The sequence below is a fragment of the Balaenoptera ricei genome, chromosome 5 (assembly GCF_028023285.1).
Source record: "Balaenoptera ricei isolate mBalRic1 chromosome 5, mBalRic1.hap2, whole genome shotgun sequence".
Taxonomy (NCBI): Eukaryota; Metazoa; Chordata; class Mammalia; order Artiodactyla; family Balaenopteridae; genus Balaenoptera; species Balaenoptera ricei.
In genome coordinates, this window is record NC_082643.1 from 93,457,685 (window position 1) to 93,479,463 (window position 21,779).

General features: G+C 38.3%; 1 pseudogene; it reads right to left on the bottom strand.

Annotated features, from left to right (window-relative positions):
* LOC132366569 (cytosolic beta-glucosidase-like) overlaps window positions 1–21,779 on the bottom strand; it is a 138,474-nt pseudogene that overhangs the window by 63,690 nt on the left and 53,005 nt on the right.

A 21,779-nucleotide genomic window follows, 5' to 3' on the forward strand; every position in this document is an offset into this window, starting at 1 on the left:
CCTCTGGTGGATGAGGCTATCTAAGAGGCTTGTGCAAGCGTCCTGATGGGAGGGACTGGTGGTGGGTAGAGCTGGGTGTTGCTCTGGTGGGCAGAGCTCAGTAAAACTTTAATCCACTTGTCTGCTAATGGATGGGTCTGAGTTTCCTCCCTGTTGGTTGTTTGGCCTGAGGTGACCCAGCACTGGAGGCTGCAGGCTCTTTCGTGGGGATAATGGCAGCCTCTGGGAGGGCTCATGCCAAGGAGTACTTCCCCGATCTTCTGCTGCCAGTGTCCTTGTCCCAGCAGTGGGCCACAGCCACACCCTGCCTCTGCAGGAGACCCTCCAACACTAGCAGGTAGGTCTGGTTCAGTTTCCTATGGGGTCACTGCTCCTTCCCCTGGGTCATGATGCACATACTACTTTGTGTGTGCCCTCCAAGAGTGGCATCTCTGTTTCCCCTAGTCCTGTCAAAGTCCTGCAATCAAATCCTGCTAGCCTTCAAAGTCTGATTCTTTGGGAATTCCTCCTCCCATTGCCAGACCCCCACGTTGGGAAGCCTTATGTGGGGCTCAGAACCTTCACTCCAGTGGGTGGACTTCTGTGGTATAATTGTCCTCCAGTTTGTGAGTCACCCACCCAGTGGTTATGGGATTTGATTTTATTGTGATTGCGCCCTTACCATCTCATTGCAGCTTCTCCTTTGTCTTTAGTTGTGGGGTATCTTTTCTGGTGAGTTCCGGTGTCTTCCTATAGATGATTGTTAAGCAGTTAGTTGTGATTCCGGTGCTCTCGCAGGAGGGAGTGAGCACATGACCTTCTACTCCACCATCTTTAACCAATCCGCTACTATGTTTTTTCCCCTCTGATAATGAGTTCCCTATTAGTCAGTGGCTATCCAATTTTTCCTTTTTTAGCAACAGAGTCTTCCTTTCAAATGAAAATTTTTATGGATTTCTAATAAATACAACCAATGAAAACTGATGTGCTCCGGAGCCCTTATTTCTCACCTTCTCTAGATACAATCTGACAGAGTCCCCAGAGATATCTCCACAGAACCCAAGGCTCCACAGCACACAGTCTGAATACTACTGCTGTAACAAATGGTGAATCCCTTTGCCAGGAAGCTATGTGCCAGTTTTCAAGCTTTCTGTCAACATCTATGGTCAGAACATTTGTATTCTCCCTTTCCCTCCTGGTTCTGGCTTACTAGCTTGTATTTCTTTTCATCAGGAACCTGAATATATAATAAAATGGCCCATCTTTGATAACTGACAAAAATTAATACCTCTCAACAAGTTAAACCGGCATTTAACTGTCCTCCCTACCATTATTCTGAATAAGAGAGATTTAACAGTGTTTGTGTTATTCAATAAATATTTTTAAAAATAGAAATACAAAAAGAAGATGATTTTTTAAAGAAGCAGATCTCTCTTAAATAAAAGGAAAGCAATAAATGACTTAGATTGAATGCAATTACCCAAATTTATAAAAGAATCCAGCATCAGGAATATCAAGAGTTAAAACATAACTTAGACTTATTTGGGGAATCATTTCATAACATATATACAAATATTGAATTATTATATTGTACACTTGAAACTAATATAATGTTATATGTCAATTATATCTCAACAAAAAAAATTTAAGTTAAAGAATAAGAAACTTTATATAAGCTTTCCTCAACTACTGCCTAATACAAATATTCAATATGACATTTCTGGAATGTATTGGTACAAAAAACCAGTGAAGAGACTTTAACTTCAATTTTATGAACATTCTTAAGTTTTAACATTTTATGTTAAAATAAATTCATTTGTTCTGCCAAGGAGCTCTGATTCCATAATTAGGAAAATGTCACATTTTCTTAAAGAAGCCTCCTCAGTAAAAATTGACCATTTTTTTGGTCAATGGTCAACTGATTGCAATTGACAATTCTAGTATACCAAAGTTAAAAATCATAGTTCTCAGAAGATTCAGCATAGCCCTGTAATGTAAGTATGGTTTGTCAAACATGAAACATGTTTGCAATAGTCAAACAAATATAGGTTTGTTGTGCCTAGAGAAACAGTGATAGCATCACCATTGAGTTGTTGGTTTTAATATATGTCTATATAAGGAGAAAAAAAATTCACTTTGGGGTGAAATTACACACAGTAGTAGTAATAGGCAGCTTACCTTATCAACTGATCTATGGTTACCTAGTGAGTTTAGTCTCAGAGACAGCACAAGGTTAGAGTGCTAACTGTTGCTTTCTGGCTATTCACCCAGGCTCCCTGTCTTCACCTAGCACACACCCAGACATTGCCAAGGAAGACCCCGTATTTTGACAGGAGTATCCTCACAAATCCTGGCTTCATACCAGGACCAACAGTCGCCTGATCTTGGAAAGCAAAATTAACTCTTCACCAGCTACCTGTCCTTGCTCCCCATTTAAAGGAAACCATCAGCCTCCCTCTGCAGCCACCACTGTATTCCCTAAGTACTGGGAATGTCAGCTGGGACGTGAAGGATATTATGGAAGAGAAGACTGTTGGTTGGAAGGGGGATTTCAGGGCAAGGCAGAGAGTTAAAGGAAGGCAGCATGAGGCCAGACAGAGGAGGACGGTTGAATACTATGTCTTATGGTGATCAATTAAACCTCCAAAATCAATCTGCTTGCCTGAAAATCCACCTTACTAACTGAGATCACAAAGAAACTATACATCGATACATTTTTAAAGACTATTTCTAACACAAGTCAGTTGTTAAGCCATCTTTTAAAGCAGCATGTGACATTATGTGGGGGACCAGACAAATGGGAGAAACGTGGATAATTCAAAGAAGAACCACAAAAATGATTAAATGAACAGCGAAGTTTTCATCTAGAAGGTTCTGTAGCCTAAAAAGCCCAGTGAAGATGTCTAAAACACGATTGGATAAAAGTAAAGGTTGATGAAACACCAAGATAGATTGGTTACTAATGTCGGTTGAGATGTCCATCTCTAGAAATCCATAGGAAAAGAACGGGACAAGGCTCAGGGCTAGAAGATTTAGTTACTCATCTGCACAAAATCAGACTGGATGACCAGTATTATGACCTTGTGATCAAAAATATGCAAAGGGCCTTGTGTAGACTCAGACTATTGTTTGAGAATATTTAATGGTTAATTCTAGAATTTCCACCAGGCAATAAAGTCAACACCTTGACTCTGAGAATGGATATAAGGCTGGTGTGAAGTGAACCCACACAGCAAATGCCCAGTTGATCCACAGGGCAGAGTTTGGGTTCCAGAAATACACAATAAACTCCTTATTAGTCAGATAGGAAATGGAGTGCTCCAGCTAATCAAATATTTTCTGTTAATTGTTACCACATGCAGAAGGATTACAAATTTTTAAAGAATGAGAATATTAAAATACATTTAACACTGAAACTAAACTGATTATAATTTATTCTTCCTCTAATTATTCAGAATGCATTTCAGGGTCATCAAGAGAAATATAAATTATCAGTGCTTGATGACTGTGCAGGAAGTCACAGTTTTTCTAAAATCCTGGATAATAGAGGCTGGGTAACAAAGAATTCACTGCATTCGTTATCATTTGGGGGACTTATGTGCCAAGCATTTTTCTAGGATACGAAGTATATCATTAATCCCCACCAAAAATAACATTTCACAGATGATGAACTGAAATTCATAAAGTTAAGATAACTTGTCCAAGGTTACAAAACAAGACAGGGTGTCAGAGCCAGATTTTGAGGGCAGAACTGTGTCTTTAAGGAATATGTTCTTTCACTATGTCAAACAAGCAAATTCTTGTTATGTAAAAGTATTCATAAAATTTTCTGCCTGTCTGTATAAAACTTAAGCACAGTCAGTGGGTCATACTCTTTGTTTTTCCAGACATGCTTTAGAATTTTTCTCAGCCATTCTTGAGATTGCTACCATGTATTCATGAGGGCAGCAAACTCTGGACATGAAATATTTTTGTAAGTTTGTTTGTTTTTTTTTTAATAAAAGGCCAACTGCTCATTCAAAGGATGAAGAATATAGCCTGAACATCTTCGGAAGAAAATATTTTAAGAGACTAAATTAGCACAGCCTCAGCCACATAACAAAATGATTTACCAATAAATGTATATACTTAATATACATTCATTTACTCATATTTTATTCAGTGATCTAATTTTTGTGTTAATCCACTTATCTTTAACTATAAAATACATTGGGTTGGCCAAAAAGTTTGTTAGGGTTTTTCCATAACATCTTACAAAAAACACGAACGAGCTTTTTGGCCAACCCAATATTTGAATTGCCTCGTAAAAGAACATGGTCATTTAAAATTATTTAAGACTTTAGGCTGGATTTACATCTATAAAAGAAATGAATCCAACTTGTTAGGGGAGAAAAAAGTTATTTCATAAACAGGTGTGGTACATTCCTTCTCCCATCATCTACTTTTGAGTCCCAAACTCATTCACAATTTCACCTGAGACATTTATGGTTTCTTGTTCACCCGTATTCACAAGCGCCAATTAACATTCTTCAAGGCTCAAATGCCTTTTCTTCTTCCACACATAATGGTTTCACTTATCTCTAAAGCAGACAGTGATTCCTATAATGGAATATCACAAACAAAGGGGAAAAGTGGCTAAACTTTAGAAGGGCATGGAATCATCTCCGGCCATGATACTGTTTCATTAGCTAATCTCATTCACACCAAGGAGACATTGCACTTCTGAGATGACCCTCATCAAAGAGACTGGCCTTCTTGCTGCATGTAGCATTTCCAGATAAGCCTTAAGAAGCCTTAAAAGGAACTATTTTCAACTCTAGCACCATGCTGATATTTTCATTGTATCGAAGAAAATGCTACCTAAACAGTAACTTGGGGTCAGAGGAGCCCTGATTAGAGTTATCTCTCTGCTCAAAAATTCAGAATAAAAATACAGACTTCCCATATATGAAGTCTCTCCCCAGAATTATGGCAGGAAGGTAATTCTGAAATCTGATCTTCCTTTCTAATTCAGGATCTTGCCCAGTGACAAAAGTTTCATGCTCAAGTTAAATTTAAAGAAAGTTAAAATTACTGCACTGCCTAACTGAATTAAATTATGCATTTATGGCAAAGCTTGAAAATCATACTTAACTGTCTTAAAACTTGATAGATTAGGTGGTGCTTGCCATGATCACTTTTTGAAAGGTGATTTCACTGCTCATGATTGTAACTGCTGTGGAGTTGTTCAACTGGGAATTTTCCTCTAATGCTTTGAACTGATTTGTTCATTCAATTTCCTCTCTGAGATTTTATACTCTCCACAGTAACTTTGTAAAACTTGAATCTGAGGTGACCCTTCTGTTTCTGAACTCCAAGGGATAACTTTCTCAGGGGAAGAAAAGTGAGGTTCATTTTCAGTACAAATGAATAAAGGAGGAAACACCCAGATTGAAGGTCAAGAAAATGTTACCTGGAAACTGAATCAATATCAATAGAATCAGTTCATTGGAGAGCAAGGTCTAATTTTATGCCCAGATAAAAAAGGTGTTCACATTTCAAATTAAGTAGCTGGATGAGAAGAATGAAGAAAGTTCTTTTAAAAAGACTATTAATTATAATTCCTTAGACTTAATTTTTTTTAATAGCCTAAGAAATTACCAAGAGTTCTAATAAAATATGATCCTTGACATACCTGCCTAGAAAGAATATTTAGAGGGTCACATAATTCTTAAACTGGAAGTATCACAAAAGAATAGCTAGTTCAAGCCTTTTATTCTTCAAATGAAGAAACTGAGGCACAGAGAGGTTAAGTGCATTTATAGAAAGAAGGTTAAAAAACTTTAGCATAGATTTCAATTATTGTCACAACACACCCAAGTTTAATGTCAAAAGGGTATAATTAGCACTCATGCCTAATCCTGATGCATGAAAATTGTTCTCATAATAGTAAAAACAATCTACCATTTATTTAAATTCTTTTAAAAAGCAAAATGGTGGTATAAATCTAATATTCATTGAAATTCTGGAGAGTAATTCAGTTTTCCTGCTAACATAGGTTCAATCTCCTAGTCACTCATTAAACATTTACTTAGCACTTACTGAATGCTAAGTATAGAACCAAAAACCCCAAAACTGTATTCTGGTTAGAATTCTGTCTGTAAAAAAATGGTGCATAAAATCTTACTACACACTGCTCTTGCCTGTGAATGCTTATACCTTTTAATAACTTCCATTTTCTCCTAAAAATTGTTTTTTCCCTTCCTTTCAAGGACTATAATGGGCATTGTCTTCAAAAATCAAAGTGTTTCCCAAGTTCCATCTATTCAGTTGGCTTAGTCAACAAGTATTCAATTTTGACAGGGCTGCAGTTGTACGAGGGTCTCATGAATCAGTTTATGGTACCAATGTTTAATGTTTTATTCATAATATTGTTGATTTTCTTGTATACAGTGTCAGGCTCAATATTGAAAAAACAATATAGGATGTAGTTAACCAGGAATTTACTCAATGACAAGCTTGCGAAAGCTGGCAGAAACAATATTTATGTCACTGTAGAGCAATTGTCCAGCATAAGTAATATCAAAGTTATAAATAGGTAAGATAAGACCACAGAGGGGAAGGCCATAGAACTGGTGAGATTAACACTGCTGAAGGTCTAATTAGCAACGTTGCAAATCCAGAGACTCATTTTCTTGGTGCACCCAGAGCTAATCTCCACTGATGAACTCACAAGACTTCGATTTATAAGACATAATGTCAATGTAATAATTTATAGTGGGGAATATCCTTTTCCAAGATTTGGAAAACTCCAAAAGTTTCCTGAGTTTCCTGAGTAGGAACGGCTAACACCTGGCCATCCACTTCTCCCTCTTCTTTCCAAGAGCCCACAGCTGTCCAACAGAATCCATCTTAACACAGTTATCCAGGCAATCCCTGCCAATCACACTAAGAGAAATTCTACTAGCCTTGTTCCAAAGCAGGTTCTTAGATAACTAAGAGGCCAGGTGGTAATCAGGTCATTTTGGAGATGAGAAAATAAGAGCTTATGTAGACAGACAATTGAGGACCACTTCACCTGGGGAAAACCTGAGATGTTCAGCTTCTCTCAATTCCAATAGCCCTCTCAACACCTGAATATTCCAGTATTGCTCTCTCCCCAAACAGGTGAAAAAAGTCATCATCTCTTCAAACTCCTGTTTCCATTTCCTTTGGATATATACCCAGAAGTGGATTTTGCTGTATCATATAGTAGTTCTATTTTTAATTTTTTCAGGAACCTCCATACGGTTTTCCATGGTGGCTGAATCAATTTACATTCCTACCAACAGTGTACAAGAGTTCTTTTATCCCCACATCCTCGCCAATAATTATCTCTAGTCTTCTTGATGATAGTCAAGAGATATATGAACTCCTATGTTTATTGCAGCATTATTGACAATAACCAAGATATGGAAACAACCTAAGTGTCCATCAACAAATGATCAACAGATCTACAGATGAAAGTGTAACAATGAAGTTTTGATATATACATACATACACACACACACACACACACACACACACACACACTCATAAACACACAGCTGACTATTATTCTGCCATGAGAAGAAGAAAAAGTAATCCTGCCATTTGCAACAACATGGATGGAACTTGAGGGCGTTACGCAAAGTGAAAAGTCAGACAGAAAAATACAAATATTGTATAAAATCACAGAGAGTATAATGGTGGTTACCAGAGGCTGGGGGTGGAGGGAGATGTTCTTTAAGGGTACAAACTATGAACTAATAAATAAATAGGTAAGTTCTAGAGAGCTAATGCACAGTATAGTGATTATAGTCAGCAATACTGTATTATAAACTGCAAAGTCGCTAAGAGACTAGATCTTAATTGTTCCTACTGCCAAAAAAAAAAAAGGAAATAATAACACTGTAACATATTAGAGGTTTTAGCTAACACTAAGGTGGTGATATTATAATATATAATATATTATAATATATAAATATATCAAATCAACATGTTGTACACCTTAAGCTTATACAATGTTATATCTCAATTATATTTCATTTTAAAAAGTATTATCAAATCCTTATTTTTGCCCCTTTTTCAAGATTCTATTGAGTCTACTCTTTATATTGGAAAAATAGATTTTCTTCAGATAAATTATACTTTGATCATTTTACAGGTCTATTTTACAGTTATAAAAATACAACTGCACTTCTGTTTGCTGCTACATCAACACAAAAACTACTGGACAGATTGTTCTAAAAATGGAGGATGAGTTTGAAATCATCTAAATAAATTTTTTAAAGGCTGTATAGTAGTATTAAAATTCACTGGGTCTGATGTGGTGGAGAACCTTAAGTAATTATCCCCTCAAAACAGTTGGAACTGAATTAAAAAGAAGCCCAAGGGAATGTCCATCTGTGGTGGCACAGCATATGTATTAGAATGCTATGGAAATAGAAGATAAAGAATGGTTTCTAATCAGGAAACACAGGGCAGATGTGTGATTGAGCTGCTTCTCAAATGGGCAACTCCATGAAACCTGTTCCCAGGAAGCAGATGCACCAGGTTCTATGTTTCTAAGAGGGTGTGCCTGTTAAATGGTGTATGTTCCTGATCACATCAGTATGGGCCTCACCTGGATAAGTCTGGTGAAGTAGTTCAACAACAGCAGTGTGTGTGTGTGTGTGTGTGTGTGTGTGTATGTGTGTGTTTGATTCTGAGCTTTGCCAAGCACCACACCAGTCACTTGGTCATAGAACACGTTCTCTCAAACCCCTAATCTGATCCCACTCTCATAGCCCTTCAGAAACGTGCAGGAAAATAAAAACCATAGAATATGAGAATTGTAAATGTTGACAGGATCTGGATAATGGGCACCAAACACTTCCCTTTGCAGTGGAGAACACTAAGGTCCAGATTATGTATTTTTGGCCAGAGAGATGATGTCCTTAAAGGTGTAAAGTAACTATATCAAATATGAGAATAATATCTAACATTTTAAGGTGCTCAGGACATACATATACATAAATTATTTTATTTTCACAACTGACCTTGGGTTAGGCAGGATGGCAATTAGCATCTGTCCCATTTAACAGGTGAGGAGGTTGACATTCAGAGAGTCCTAATGAGAACTTCCCCAAGGGCACACCACCAGAACCCAGGACTTAGCCTTCACTCTTCAGACCCTTCAGACTTTCTACTCTGCCACCCTTCATACAGGAGAATGGAAGACAAAGGTAAGTATGCTACTGAACTTTGGGGAGAAGTAGGGGAGAAGCAATAGGGGAAGGTCATCTGGGATATCTCTGCTTAAGGTTTACTCTGTAATCTTCGGCTGCCTGAGTTTATGTGTGGTCTGAATATGTAGGTTGGTGGGATACAGATATATTGGAAATTGTTTTCTTCATGACTTTTCAAATGCTACAAGTCCGTACACTAGCACACACAAACAATTCTTGTGCACGGCCTTCGAATCTCATTCTTCCTTCTCTATTCCGATCTTGACTCCTCTTCGCTAGCTGCATCCAGTCCAGCCAGGAGCGACAGTATTAAGTGCATCCTACATTCCACCCCACACGTTCCCAAAGCTGTGAGTTCTCCGTGAGCTATGAGATGAACTGCTCCATAGGGCTAGGTTGACAAAGGTTTACTTTGAGAAGCAATAAAACAATAGACATAGAGCGAAACTCTATATTCAGGTAATTGAGTCTCTATTCTGAGCTGGCAATGGATTTTTAATAGGCTCATTTTTCCAAAAGGTCAATGTCTCAAACTTTGAGATCTTTCCCTAATTCTTAGGATTTTTTTTAATGCACATTTAGAAAAACACAGGTGCTTAACACATTTTGTCCAGTTAAATGGGCCTCTGTGGTCTGAAACTGACATAGGCAGGTGGCTGCCAGGTCTGAACCACTTTCGGAAATGGATGTATTTCTCCTTTCCTGGTTCTCCATGGGAAGTGAGGGAGGGAGAATGCTGACAGACAACAGCAGGGTGATTCTGCGCTCAGCATCCTGTCCTGGTGGTATACCCAAGCTGCAAGATTTATAACCTTCTTGTTACAATGCATCAGCTTCAACACTTTCAGTGAAGTCTTCAATAAATTTGATGACATCTTGCTGAGGGGTTTTGTCATTAAAAGCCTAAAGCTGGTCATTAACAAATCTTCTCTGCAATCATCTACTACTGTGCTAACTCAGGCATGGATCTCACTGGAAAGTTGGGCTGGCTCAGAAACTTTCCAGAAGGCTGCATTTTTTTTTCCTGTGTGGGGTATATTTCTTTAGGGAAAGAAAATACAGTTTCCAATCATTTCATCATTTATTTCTCATTATCCATTGACTAACTCTTCTCTGATAGACACAACCAAATTCAACAAACATGTGTAGAAAGCTACTACATGACAGAAACAGTGCTCTGGGTTGAAGATATAATTATAAAAAAGACACAGCTCCAACTTTCAGAGGGCTCAGAGATGCCCCCCAAAATTAACCATCATTATGGAATCTTTCTTAATGTACCAGACTCTGTATGTAGGCTTTACATGCATTTTCTTGTTCATTTTCCACCATGTTTTAGAAGATAGATGTTCTTATTATCCCCATTTTAAAAATTAGATGGCTGAAGTGTTGTTTGCTTAAGACTTTTCCCCAAATTATTGAACTTGTAAGTGGAAGAACTAAATTTCAAACCCATGTCTTGCCTGACTTCAAGCTAGTTGATCTACTCCAAACAGGACCTGGCCAGGAAGAAGGCAAAGACCATGACATTCCAGTTGAGGAAAGATTGGGAATCAAGCCCAGAACAGGCATATATTCAGTAGGTGTGAGGAGCAGGTTGAACCCAACTGGAATCCCCTTTTAGGAGAGTTTAGGTCATGGGTCAAGTATCACCCATTGAGAATAACTTCCCCTGATTTCTCACACTTTCTCACCTGCTCAACAACATTCAGATTATTGAGGTATCCCTTAGGGTGTGATTACGTACGAACTTAAATTTGCCTGCTGGCTCCAGAGCAGCAAGGACTGATGTAAATTTTATGAATATAATAAAGATTAATATCACGCGAGAAAAGCCTAACTCTTTGAAGATCATTGCTCCCTGAGCTTTTACAAAAATTCCTGTGGCAGAACAATTCCAGGTACCCAGTTGATTGACAGTTGTTTCTGCTGCAATGATTTGATTTTTCACCTGATCTGGCAACCTCTCCAAAGGAATAACGAATGGAGGGAGGTCCTGGCTGCTTTGTCCTCCACAGGGTTCAATCATAAACAGCCAGAGGGCCAGTGTTACAACACTCATTCAGAGGTTTCCCAAAAACAATGATGGAGAAAATTGCAGACATGGGGGAATGTTCTGCCATAACTTAGAGACTTGAGGGAGGATGGAATTTTTTTTTAATGTCTTGGTATTCTATTTCTTAGATAATAAGGAAAATAACTTGGGGTGATAAATATGTTCTTAAAAATGCACATTTTGTAACAATAATAATTATACCATTTGTTGAGGGCCTACCATGTGCCAGGCAATTGCTTGGGGTGTTTAACACAATAGCTTATTAAACAAAATCTTTTCAACAACTCTGCCAGGGCAAGTGTTATCCCATTTTTATTGCTGAACAAACTGAGAGTTTGGGAGTTTGAACCTTTTGCCCATCCTTGAATAACTGGAACTGGAATGCAAGCCTAGTTCTATGTTATTTACAGTGTTTTTGTCTCCACTGTGTCGCTTTTCTCTCATCTATATCTGCATTAATTAAAACACAATCTATTTAAAGGCATTTAAATAATGCAATGATTAAAAAGGTGTTAGCTGATTTTTTTTTCCTGAAATGACATTTTTCCTCTTTTTTTATTTTTTCTTTCCCAAAAGGAAACAGAAACATTAGCTTTCTTTTTACTGCTCAATTAATTGCTGTGGGATTTTACCTGAAGAGATTAGTAAGACCTCCAGGCAGACGCCATTGATCCAACTATGGTGTCATTATGTGCCTGTCCGGATGCGTGATGTTGGAGGGAGGGCTTTTTTCATGGGAATCACAAAGCCATAGTCCATCTGACTCCCTGGGTTCTGGAGGGCTCCCACCTGCAGCACTTCCCACAAATGTCTTCCTCGGTCTGTTATTACTTTTAATTGCGCACAAGGTGCTTCTTACTAGTAAGGTTCTCACCAACCAAGATCATCGGCGCTACCTTGGAGGAGTCTCAGGAAATCAATCAGTAACTTCAGCTCTATGCCTCTGACAACAGGCAGGATACAGGGTGTCTGAGTTTTGTCCAAGGTCGTAGGACCTGTCGGCTGTTGCAGAAGCAACATGAAGCACTTTCAAAGAATCTACGCAAGCCCAGGGCACCAAAGGTGAGGAAAAGTATCGAGAAATGTGGTGGGACAAGCAAGCACTCTGAGTCAGAAAGCCCAATACCAACAGTAGTAGTAGTAATAATAATAATATACACATTCTGCCTTGTTCTAGTAAATATTACTTAGTAACTTGGTGATCTTGAGCAGATGACTTAGCTTCTTTGAAACTCAGTTTGCTCATCTGTAAATTAGGAGCAACGACCTCATCTCACTGTTTTGACAATAAAATGAGATGACGGCATCAATTAAGACTTTCTTTGTTCCAAGTGATAGAAATCCAGTCAGAAGCAGATGAAGCAGAAAGAGCACTTAGTTGTAAGTAAAAGTAATGTTTCTCAAGAACATGCATGCAACTGGCTCTGAAGAAAAACTGGAATTAGAGGTGCAAGTGCCCTCCTGAATCTCTCCCCGTTTCTTGTCTCCATTTCCCTTGGGGCACCTGCAGCTCACCTTCTCACTACCCCTAAGCTTTACATGGCAAGGCATAGCCACCAATGGCCTGCCAAGGTCAATCCAAGCTATGAGACAAACAAACTGATTGGTCCAAGTTTTAAATCCTAGGGAAGAACTGGGATTGGCCCAGCTCATGTCATGTGCCTATATCTAGACCAATCAATTATCTATTGACAAACAGCAGTATTTTATTCTACTTACATGGCCCCCGGTATGGTAAGTCTAAGGATGGGGGGAGGTGGGTATTTCATAGAAAAAAACGGATTCGTTACTAGTAAAGAGAGTTTCACTGCAGATGAAAAAATTGGTGTCCACTACAACAACATATGAAAAATAGCTATCACTATACCCAGTCCAGACTATACACTTAATATAGGGTTTTTGGTCAATGTGCACATTTCTGCACATTTTGAAAGGCTACATATTTTTTAAAAATCAAAATAAAAACAATATTGTGTGTTAATTACAATGAATATAAATTATCTAATGTTAAGAATCAGAAGAGATTGTAGATGCTGTGAAAAATTAATGGTTTAAGTACGTGATACTTTTTACAACAATTCAAAAGTACAATAGAAATTCAACAAGTTCAAAAACAGGATTTTGTTCCTAACCCTATTCTTCTCTCCTGTCACTCACAAACCAAATCTTCTCACATTTTCTACTCTTGCCTTCAGTAACTTTTCAATCTTTAAGTTATCTTAGTTTGAGGGTCTTAAAGATCTAAGGGACTGTTTAAAGTACTTGAAACAATTTCAGAGAGCAATGAAATGTCCTTATGTTAGCACTAAACAGAGCACCAAGCTGGGAATGAAGAAAGCCAATTTCTATTTTTTCTCTCTTTTCCCTAACATACACAGAACAATTTTGGACGAGTCGTTTGTGGTCCCTATGGGATCCATAAATCTGATGATGGTAACTAGCCTACTTGTCTCTTGGGGTGAAGCTGGGAACATCAGTGTATCAACTATGAATAGGGTCATTTATAGGGAGAAGTGGGGAGAATCTCAGAAACCTAGAGATTTCCTTTTCTTATCAGATGGGGAATTCCCACACAGAGGACGAATCCGTTTTGTCTGTAATACAAAAGAATGATTTTACTTGGATCAATTTGTAGGAATCCAATTGCCCTCTGTCAATAAACTCCAGGCCCAGGTGAGGGACTGAGTCAATATATTTTAGGTTTGGGAAAGAAACCACTTTATGTCACTTTCCAGAATTCCTTCTGGCTGATTCCAGTATGTTACTATTTTGGAAAGAATCATTCCAGGACCTCTCAAACAGAATGATGAGAAATAACTGTGCCTATCGTGGTTAAAAAAAGGAAATTGAAAATCTAATTTTGCATTGAATTTTGTTGCTATGATATTATTCCTTTATAGGGAGGATAAATTAAATTTACGAAGCAACAGTGTTCCAAGTGGTAGCTAAAAGGGAGAAATTAACTGGAGTATAGAAATGTGTGTTACCAGTTGAAGATTATTCCTTCACATTTGTTTTCAAATATGAAAAGAATCCCATCAGGGAAAACAAGATACCAGAATAATAATATTGTCTTGAAACAAAATTCACAGATTCTATATGACAAAAAAAACCTGTTTCTGCTGCTTGGTAACAGTTTAAATGAAACATGCATTGATTGAAGACGCATACCACTTTAAAGTTTATTGGACAAATACTTAATTTTTGTCCTTTAAGAATTCTGTCAATTCATTTCTTGGTAGTTAGGATATTAAAATATGCAAATAAACATGCTCTAGTTGGTCACAGCTGATCTTTTTGTAATAACTGAGGTTCTCTCCCAACAGCCACCACTCCTTCTATTCACGTCACCTTCACCCAGGAGTCACAAAATGCTGAAGACAGTCGCTTTTTACTTGCTTAAACTTCAGCAGGTTGAAGCTAGACCAAAATCCTCACCCTTCCTCTTTCCTAAATACTTTTTCTCCCCTCTCTCTTAATTACATGGCTTTACACTGATTTACATGAATTTCAGCTTTCAAAATCATTGGTCTTTGCTGAATGCAAATAGGCACATGGGAAAATTATATTAAGCTTGCACAATTGATCTTTCATCATTTCAAATGGTACCTCTGAACAGCTCCTGAAATGTCTGTGTCTGAAATACTCCCAGCGCAGAGCATCATCAAAAGATGTCGGGGTCACCCTGGGGAAACCCATTCTCTGTGATGTAAATTACAGGGTTGTTATACATATCCTGGAATGAGAAAGCAGAAGTTTTATTCCAAACAGATGTTTAAAAAAAAAAAAAGCTCATTATATCAGGTGCATTCCCCTCTACCGTCTCTAAACTACAACCCCCAAACTAGTTTTCATCAAATTGCACTGACCCTATTAACTTAATTTTCTGCGTGCTGACCTTTTATAACTAACAATGGAAAAGAAAAACTGTGCAAATATCCATGAAGACAGTCAAATGACTTCTGTTATAATGAGAAGACAGAAGTATCTTTCTTCCATCAGCATCTGCTGATTGTCATTTCTCCTTAACCCCTTGGTCCCTCCCAGCAGCTACAACCTCTATCCCCCCACACAGCAGGAATCCTAAAAACTGATAACTTAAAATTTTTAATTTCAGCTACCTGGATGCCATCCAGTGTAACAGAGACCCGAAAAGGATCCAGCTATTTCAACCCTTATTATCCCTTTTAAGTAATTCCAGTTGTGACCCCAGCCTGAAAAATATGTCCAAGCTACTGTAGCCACAACTGAATTTAATTTAATTTAGGATTTAATTTAATCCTAAGTTTAATAATAGCTTTGAAGCCCTTTATCAGCTAGTTAACCCCCATCGCCTTAAATCCTAATCATCTCTTCCCAGGCCAACAGATGTATATGTTGTTGCCTAAATCATTCTTTGTTCGGGTTCTTATACACATAGACATATGCCCGTCTTCCCATCTTCCCATGTTTGAATACATGTGGACGCAAACAAAAGGTGCATTTACCTTAATGTATTTCAGTAGTTTACATATTCCCCATGGCACCACATAGACCCAATCCAAACTTATACAAGATGGGTCTGGAAAAACTTCAACTTCCACATTCTGGAGTAAACACAGTTCTCCTTTCTTGTTCTCCTGGTACTTGACTCAGCAAGTCGTATAATTCTGCACAGCAAAGAAATCAGCAGTGCCTTTGATCATTTTCTTCTCTTCTTCTATAAATTCTGGAAGCCTGGACGATGGATAACCTTGCTTTTTACTCGTGAGGGCAACCTGCGACTTGACAACTTCAGGATAATCGCCGTCAATAAATATGGGCTTAGCAAAGAAATCCAACTGGAAAGCCATGGCTTTTAGCTGCTTCCTGGTCAGACACTGAGTTGGGATCTGCTGGTTCCACCCAGCCAGCAAAAATTGAGAGAGACACCATTCCTTTCTGTTCTTTTCAGAATAAGGATTCATAGCTGTGCCAGGATCTGGCATGAGCTTTAATCAAATTATGAGCTGCCTGATAAACTTTAGTTCCAACGTAAGGCACACCAGGAGAAAATGCACCAAACTCATATGCCAGCAGGGCAAAAATATTAGGCTCATTTATAGTGATCCACTGCTTGACTCGATCCCCAAATGTACTGAAGCAAAACCGGGCATATTTGTGGAAGGATTTCAACGATTGCCTCTGACAACCAACCTCCTTGGTCTTCCAAGGCCTGAGGCAAATCAAAGTGATAGAGGGTCACTATGGGCGTGACCCCAATTGTTAACAAATCATCAATGATCTTGTTGTAATAGTCAATTCCTAGAAGAAAAATAAAAGAACGTATAAGAAAAGTTATTTTTAGTACATTGACAATAAATAAGGATTGGGAGAGGATCAGGAATAATAATATCCTAAATGACTTTAAACCAAAATAAGGTTCATTACTTTCTACTTATAATCAATTAAAGGCTGGCAGAAAACATGAAGTCCAAGGAAGACTGGCTGATCAGAGAGGGAAATGTGATGGGGCAACACGATTATGGAAGATGTATGTTCTGAAAGGGATTCACTTGGGCAAGTCGGTATCACTTAACTTTGTGTTATTGGCACGCTTATTGATATTATTTTATTTGTAGGGGGGAAGGATAAATTAGGAGTTTAGGATTAACATATACACACTACTATATATAAAACAGATAACCAACAAAGACCTACTGTGAAGCACAGAGAACTATACTCAATATTTTATCCTAACCTATAAGGCAAATTAATCCAAAAAAATAGATATATATGTATAACTGAATCACTTTGCTGTGTACCTAACACAACACTGTTAATCTACTTCAATTAAAAATTATAAATTTATATGTTCATATTAAAAAAAGAAATTATTTTATTTGCTTGTTTGTATGTAGATCAACTCCACTTGAATACAAGCCCCCTGATAATAAGGGCCTATCTATCTAATTTATCTCTGGATCCCCCAAATCCTGGGACAATCCCAGAAATTTAGTAGAGACTCAATAAATAGTTGTTGAATGAATGAATAGATTTCAAAAGTATTCAATATAAGTAAAGAAGTTGAACCCAATGGCTGCCTTGGTGCTTCTCCAGACCCATCAGTCTCACAAGTCTAGGAAGAGAGACCCACTGATCATTGACAAGGACTCAGCATTGGTCCCAGAGTGTGGGTTTCAAGGTCAGTGAGCCAGAGGCGTGGTACATTAAGGAATGCTCAGTTGGGGAGTTTGTTCTAAATTTCTGACATAGTCCATGGGAATACACAGCTACCCTTGGCTCTCAGCTGATTCTCCCAGCACTGCATGTGTGAGAGAGAGAGTTTTTGGATGTGGCAGAGTTCAGAAGAATGTTATTAAGTTGGACATGTTCTGCCTTAGAAACCAATGCCAAGAAGATGTTGGGTCTAACCTAACAATGACTGTCAACTTGGAATAGACTTTCTGAGGAAAGGCTGATATTAGTTCTTCATGTGATTGTATGTCTAAGAGTATGGAGGGAAATTAAGCAAAGAAGAGAGAAGCTGTCCTGTTTCGAGAGGTTGTGAATATAACTGTAAATTCATATGCAGAATTGTATTGCATTCAAAGTTTGCATAGAAGCAGGGTCTTTTTATCTCTCTTTATTTTAACTTATTATCTACCAATTTTAAATATAATAATTTAGACTTTTGCATTTGTTTCATTCATTCAATCATTAATTTATTCATTCCTCAAATACATATTTATAGAGAAACTACTATATTCTGGACTTACAAACGTAATATAAACATTGCCCTTGTCCAAAGAAAACTTAAATTTTAGTCGGGACTACAGACAAATTCATAAGCAATTATCATACAATGTTATTGTTAAAAATAAAGTACAGAATGCTATTTAAACATATGATAGAGTCCTTATCCCAAACTGAGGGCATTTGGAAGTCCATTCTGAAAGCAATGTAGCATAACGGTTTAAAAAGTGAACTATGGTGACAGGCTACCCAAGTTCTACCCCAAGGCCTTCACCCACTAGTTTGGTGACCTCAGGCAAGTTACTTTATCTCTCTGAATTATCTTTCCTTGTCTGTAAAATGTGGACAATAATAGAAATGTATTTCAATAATTGTTGTGAGAATTTAATGAGCTGATAAACCGAATATGCTTAGAACAGTTCTTGGCATAGTTAGCTATCATCCTAATAATGATTATTATTGTCATGATTGTCATGAGTGACATCTAAGCTGATTCTCAAAAGATGAAAATAAATGACCCACATAAGGCAAGGAGGAGTGATCCAGGAAGAGAAAAAAGGGAAACAAATGTGCAAAAGTCCAAAGGAGGAATGGAAATAAACAAAGCCCAACAAAATGTGAGCAGCTTATTTATTCCAAGTTTGCTGTAGCAAGGAGTCAGCCATTATCACTTGCATTTGGCAGATAATTAAAGGCTATCAGGGAAGTAGGAAAGCTTTGTTATTTAAAAAAAAATGGGGGGAGGATTCAGGTACTTTTGATTGAAGGTTGTTGGCACAGGGAGGCTGGAGGTAGGCTAACTAGAACAAGGGCATCCCAGGCAATTGGTTTGGGAAGCATATTTGGCTTTTTCTGGTTGGTTCTAAGTTCAAAGTAGGGGACAGAGGAGCAAAAAATAGAGAAGCTGGAAGTTGTTGACCACATTCTGACTATTCTAGGCCAACTGCTGCAGTGGGTGTCACTTGGCTTTCTGAGCTTCTCTTGTGGATCAGAGTTTTATTGTCATGTATGGCCTGGCCATTGTTTGTTTGTGTATTCATTCTCTTCTGGGAACTGCAAGTTCACCATAAGGAGAGTGTATAGCTCAGCAGAAGAGCAATAAGAATAGTGAGAGGTAAGCAGGGTAAGCAGAAGCCAAATTATGCAAGGTCATGTGTTGTCTGCATATCTGTCTGTAAGAGTGGGTAATTTTTAACAACAGCTCACTTATTTTGCAAGCATGAACATAATGTGAATCATGCATAACAACTCCATACTTGGAAGCCCCTTTTGTATGCCATTACTCTCTGGGTGGACATAATAAGCTACCACCCCCACCCCAGCCCCACAAGATGTCCATGCAGTAATCCATAGAATATGTGAATATGTTACTTTACTTTTTATGTTACTGCAAAGGGACTTTGCAGATATAATTCAGGTTAAGGATCTTGAGATGGGAAGATTTCTCTAGATTGTTCAAGTGGGCCCCATCTAGCTGCATGAGTCCTTAGAAGTGAAAGAGGATGGCAGAAGAGTGGATCGAAGAGATGCAACAACAGAAGAAGAGGCACAAGAGATGGCAGCATGAGAGGGACTCAACCTACTATTGCCGGCTTTGAAGATGGAAGAAGGGAGCTACCAGCCGAGAATGCAGGTAGCCTCTAGAAGTTGAAAATGATCCTCGGCTCACAGTCATCAAAGAAATGGAGACTTCAGTCCTACAACCACAAGAAACTGAATTCTACCAAAAACCTAAATGAGCCAAGAAACAGACTCTCCCTTAGATCTTTGAAAAATTGCAGCTCTGTAAGCACTGTGGTTTCATCTAGGAGAGACCTGTGTCAGACTTCTGACCTACATAACTCTAAGGTGATAAGTTTGTATTGTTTTAAGCAAGTAAGCTTGTAATAATTTGTTGCAGCAGCCAAGGAAAACTAGTATACTCACCAAAGTTTATAAAGCTTTTCTTTCCTCTCTCACTAAAAGAGCACTCTGCCATCCCATCTCTGGGCCTCTGTAAGCCCACATTTCCTCACTTGTAAAATGGAATATCCAAAGATTTGTATGACGGGATCATCTTGGTATTGGACTGTGTTAAGGTTTTTATAGCCAATGCCTTCCATTGGCTTTGAATATAAAAATAATATCAGCTTTCATGTTTTGCATTCATACTATATGTACATAACATCACACATTTTGTTTAATCCCCACACTGCGCACAAGAGGTAGGCATTTTTAGTCTCAAACATACGAAAAAACTGAGATTCAGAGTGTGAGTACTGGACATAAAGCGACAATGTTGTCAGATGGCACAGCCAACATTTAAAGCCAGTCTGTCTCACTACAAAGACTGAGCTGTTCCCACTACAACATTCCCCTTCTCACACTAATGTTTCAGATCCAGAAACATGGTGATACTGTTTCCCTAGCCTTAATAATCACCACTTTGGGGGGCTTCCCTGGTGGCTCAGTGGTTGAGAATCTGCCTGCTAATGCAGGGGACACGGGTTCGACACCTGGTCTGGGAAGATCCCACATGCCGCGGAGCAATTAGGCCCGTGAGCCACAACTACTGAGCCTGCGCGTCTGGAGCCTGTGCTCCGCAACAAGAGAGGCCGCGATAGTGAGAGGCCCGCGCGCCGTGATGAAGAGTGGCCCCCGCTCGCCGCAAGTAGGGAAAGCCCTCGCGCAGAAATGAAGACCCAACACAGCCATAAATAAATAAATAAATAAATAAATAAATGTTAAAATAAATAAATAAAGGGAGTCTATAAATAAGGTTCCATTAAAAAAAACAAAAATCACCACTTTGGAGCTGATTCATAATATCAGGGCTTTTTGTTTTTAATTTCTGGAATAATCAATGATTTATAAGCATCATTAGATATGGCACTATCATTAATGATGGCAATCAATGTAATTCAAACAACAGGATGATCTGCAACTGAATTGAAGTTAAAAGTTTTTAAGTAAAACTTTTTTTTACTCGTCAACATGGCAGAGCAACAAAGCATTACATACTTAATATTTATCATCCCAGAACTGAGCGCTTTACTTCTGGTTTGTACAGCTTATTCGGTGTTGTAATGAAACTTTCCCATGAGGCAGTGGAGTGAGGCTTTTAAGAGCACAGCTCTGGAGTCAGACAATTCAGTCAAGGGATTGTGGACAAATCACGTGGCGTCTCTACACCCACGTTTCCTCATCTGTTAAAGAGGAATATTAATAGTGCCACCTCAGGAGTGTTTAAGCTTTGAAGGAGAACAATAGAGAGTTCTTTAGCTTTATCAGACTCATACAATTCAGGGTAACTAATTCTATGCATAAACATGTATTTTTAAATGATCATCTGTTACTAATCTAGGGAGCATGAAACCCTGAGAGGTCATTTGGACCCTGTTCTGCACCTGGATATTTAGGGCAGGGTTATTTTCAGTATTAAAATCTCCACAGCCTTCTTTCATAGTTACTATCATCGTCTCTGTTTTAATTAAACCCACTTCTTATTTGATCTTTGAAAATATGAAGCATATTTAAGTTAAAGGTCTTTTGGAAATAGGGAAAAGAAGCCCACTCACATTAACTCAAATGTAAAGGTGACATTAGAGGTAGAAGGCTGGTTAGTATGTGATGCAGTGGGCATTATTTGAAATCAGTGACGTCAGATACCCAATGACAGGAAAAAATCACACTAGAAGGTAAAGGAATTAAAGCTGGGAGCTGAGAAAATCTTGCGTCTCAGGAAAGACTGATGTCTCCCATCCCAACTTCTCTCAACACATCTACTCCATTCCTCTCCTGCTCAAAGAACCAGTTTCCTTTGT